The 4,117-nt window shown below is 35.0% G+C and overlaps 1 long non-coding RNA gene across 1 annotated transcript; it reads left to right on the top strand.

Annotated features, from left to right (window-relative positions):
• The first annotated feature begins 823 nt into the window (after positions 1-823).
• Positions 824-3,155, top strand: LOC310895742. The gene is made up of 3 exons (XR_014580922.1): positions 824-858; positions 2,766-2,840; positions 3,103-3,155. It is a non-coding gene; the product is annotated as an uncharacterized lncRNA (long non-coding RNA).
• The last annotated feature ends 962 nt before the right edge of the window (positions 3,156-4,117 follow it).

The raw sequence follows: 4,117 nt of genomic DNA, 5'->3' as shown, positions 1-4,117 counted from the left end.
GCCTTGAGCTGCACTGCTGAGTCCCCAGGGTGATGGCAGAATTTAGTCAGGGCCCTGACACTCTGTGGGCATGTAATGCAGTTAGAGCCTACCTGAATTTGTCTCTGAAATACACTTCATTGCATGGGTATGTGATAAATCTGTATGGAACTGCGTACGCCGAAATAAATGGAACAGCTTCCGTAGTGAGTTTTGTATAAACATTACTCAAGTTACTGCTGAAGACTGACAGGCTCTGACTTCATTTTTTCAAATACTCTTCTAGCTGCTTAATTTTAATGACATTCTTTGTGACAAAAGTAGCACACAGCAAGACCTTCAATATATTTCTTCATCAGATATGCTTTTGAGAATAGTATCTATTGATTCATAACTAATAATGACTAAACTCCAGAAGTCATTAGTAAATCAATTCAGGGAAAATTACCTTTGATTTCAGTAGTAATTTCATGCATGAATGGTTTAAATGATCAATCTGGCAAGGTATCATACTTGCTTACCATTTAGAACAGCCCATACAACGAACAGCTATGGTCTATGAAATAACTCCAGAAGCTTTCTGCCACTCTAGCTCTTTACCTGCTCTGATTGGACCAAATGAATTTCTGGACTCTGACTTTCTGTGCATTTCATTATGACTCAGACATTTCAAAGCTAATGACCATAGATTCAGAGCATCGATGATACTGACACACAACTTTTCAAATTGGTGGATTTTCTTACAACTGCACGTCATCAGAGGTCCAGGCCAGCAGCACTTTACTAATTAACAGCAGTGCTATAAAAAAGTCAAATTGTGTGTAATTTACACAAAGCACTTTCACCTGTGCTTTGTGAGATGCAAACATTTCAGCTGAGGTAAGAATACAGTGAAATTGTCTGTTTTGTATGCATAATAACTACTTCCAAATGAAATTTTAGCATCAAAATGCAAGGTTGAAACTATCCACTCGATCCCACTTTTGGGTCTCATGTATCAGAACAATGATGCCACAGCAATGTACATCAATGAAAATATTCAGTATAACTGAGTGTATGTTGCAGACTGACCGTCAGAAATTAATGAATAAAAAACAGTATTATTGAAGGGACACCTCAAACCAAGAGTGTGAAAACTGTTCTCTGATGTTAGTCAATGGCTATCGACTTACTTACTTTTTTGATTTAAAGAAGACTACACCACTAATGCATTTTTCAAAACGTTTTTAATATTTGATCAAGGACAAAGTAGATTATACATCATACTTGCTTGTAACTGTGCAGTAAGATGCAAATGCTTAACAGAAAGGCAGTGAAAATTTTGATTGCTGTTAAAACACACAACTTTAATCAATCAGATTTCCACTGTGATTTGGGAAAAGTAGACTGTATGGGTTTTATTGGACTCTAATTAAGATATCATCAATTATGAATAGACAGAAGGTGTCTTTTTGACACCCAATTGTCTCCTTGTCCTGCCAGGACTTCAAACGAAGTGGATAGCCTATAATGCAGAATTAAGCTTATCATGGGAGCAAAACCATGACTAAAAAAAGAAATTAAAAAAAAATAAATCATATTAATCCAGGAATTATGTATTTGGTGTGGCTTCTTTTGAGGGTACAGTGTATTTTCATCAGCTTGAACAGCTGTGAAAAAACGTATCAACAACAGTTTCACCTACACTGGTTTTTGGATAAAAGGCATAACATAAATGTAAATTGGCAGTATTAAGGTCATGTGAGGTAAGTGAAATCAGATTTATTCTCAGTATATGCATTTCATTATACTCAGTGATTTTACAAATGCTGCCAGATCTAGTCTTAGGTTTACAAATTGGCCTATTAAATATGCTTCTTTACATACACCAGACAAGCAAGAAACTTTCACTCAGGATTGTGAAGAAACTTTAATTACTTTTATTCAGGTGCAGTAGCCTAACTTAACCAATGCATGCTCTTTTTTAGGTGCAAATCACTATCACTTACAAATTGCAGGTAAACTACATGATCTTCCAAGGCATCAACCAATCTTGTTCTGCAGTAAGGTATCTTGAAAAATGTTCGTGGATCCTGCAATATATAATTAACTCTTTTTCTGTACTTTACATGTTATCCAAAGTCTTAATTTGATAAAGTTGCAAAGTGTTAATGTTATTATTCCTCTGCTGTTCTTTTCTCACGTAAGTATGACTACAGTTTCTTGTTTTCCTCTTGACAAACTCTGTTTAAGCACCACAGTGTTTTCTGTTATTATCATCTGCATACTAAAACGAAGGAGAGAAGGGTCTCCCAAATGTCTTCTGTCATTAATGATGACATCAGAAATCAGCAGCACCATTACTGCAATTAAACAAGAATACTATGGAAATAGAAAAGCAGACATAACACATTTTTGTAAGACGTTTGTCTCATTAGCCAAAAAAATGAACACAGTTCTAATCGTGAATCAATAAAACCAAATTCTCAACAAAGCCCTGCATTTCTGGGCTAGGTGCAGAACCCTGAGGAGTTCCCTTGTATTTCTCAGCAGGTGAAAATCTACAAAAAGGGCACCTGTTGTACACCTATTCTCAAAGTAATACTAGTAATACGTGCAGTTTGTTCTGGTAATATGGGAATAGACTTTTATTTTATTATTATTTTTTTTAAAGCAGTCTTTCTAGTCATTTCCAGGCCTATGTCGAGTTTTGCCTACATTAACATTTTCCTTTCTAGAACCCAAATGTACTGAAATTGTGCAATGACTTGTTTGTTTTATTTTTTCTTCACGCTTCTTTTATACAGGAAAAACAATGGAGTGGAGGTTGTCTTCTGGTCAGATTTTGACAGGAATGCATGGCTTGACATGCACTGGAGAAAGTAAGATGCCCAGTTTGCCCTTGGAATTAGAGTCCCCTTTGGTCATACTTTTCAAGACAGTTCCTAGTTAGTTTAATTTAAAAAAAATCATGCATATTATTTTCTTCTAAAGTGAGACTCTAGATATTTGATGCATGGCAACTCCATGATACAGGAATTTGGGAATTTATGACACTCAAATTACTAATTGGGTATTTTGTAAAAGTTAACCAAGTGCATTTAAAATGATCTTTAAATTTTTATTTATTTATTTATTTTACAGGCATGGGCTGTTCCTGGAGGTGTTGCCTTCCTTATTTTGAAATGTAATTAAAAGTACAGAAAATGTGCCTTTAAAACTGGAATATATCCCAAAACTTCACATTTATTGTTAATTTTTCTGGTGGGATTCTAGCAGCTAGTTAGTCTTTCTAGGCTGTGTTTTCTGGTACTTTACCTCACCTCAACTGCGTTTATTTATAACCTGAAAGCTCACGTTACCAAATGTTCTTTTTCTTATCTTTTATATCCCTTGAGACATATAACTCTGGCCTAGATTAAAGACAATAAAAGAGAGACAGGAAATGCTGCAATATATTTTTATGCTCCATCCATTCACATTTTCTTCTTTTTTTTATGGTTTTATAATCTTCCATCTATCCTCCAGGTTGTCTTGCCTGAGTCTGAAAATGCATTTAGCACACGAGCCTGTGAGCCTTGTAGCTCTTTGTTCACCAGCATTGCCTACTGTGGTGCCTCTGGTCAGACAACATTTGTGCTTACCACATCTATTTATTTAGAAAGATGTGCCATTTCTGCTTATTAGTAATAATGTCTTAACTTTTCATTCTACTAAGAAGAAAAATATAGAAATAATGTCTGTTTTATTATCATTATTATTATCATTATTATTATTATTATTATTGATTTTATTACAACAAAGAAGTCCTCAATCAGAAAACTGTAGTGCTGCTGAAACATAGGTGGGACGTGGCCTTGTTCTATACCCCTTATAAATCAGTACACAAACCTTTGACAAAAATCAAAGCTGTGACATTACATGGAAATAAGCTTCATAGTCACATTGCTAAAAACAGCCACTCATTATGTTGTGGTGTCATCAGAACAGCTTGTGTGATGCACTGACAAAGATGTTCACAGGTCCTTAGCTTGGGTGGGGATGTTTCAGAGGGGGTTGTTTTTAAGTTTAAAGGATTTTTGCTGCCTGTAAATTTCAGCAGGTCTTACCTGCAACACTTAAAAACTAAGTTTTACAAAACATTTTAGAAAGCTTAATC

This window comes from Anser anser (assembly GCF_964211835.1).
Source record: "Anser anser genome assembly, chromosome: 2".
In the NCBI taxonomy this organism is placed as follows: domain Eukaryota; kingdom Metazoa; phylum Chordata; class Aves; order Anseriformes; family Anatidae; genus Anser; species Anser anser.
The sequence above is the reverse complement of the archived record's forward strand: the minus strand, read 5'-3'. Positions and strand labels throughout refer to the sequence as shown.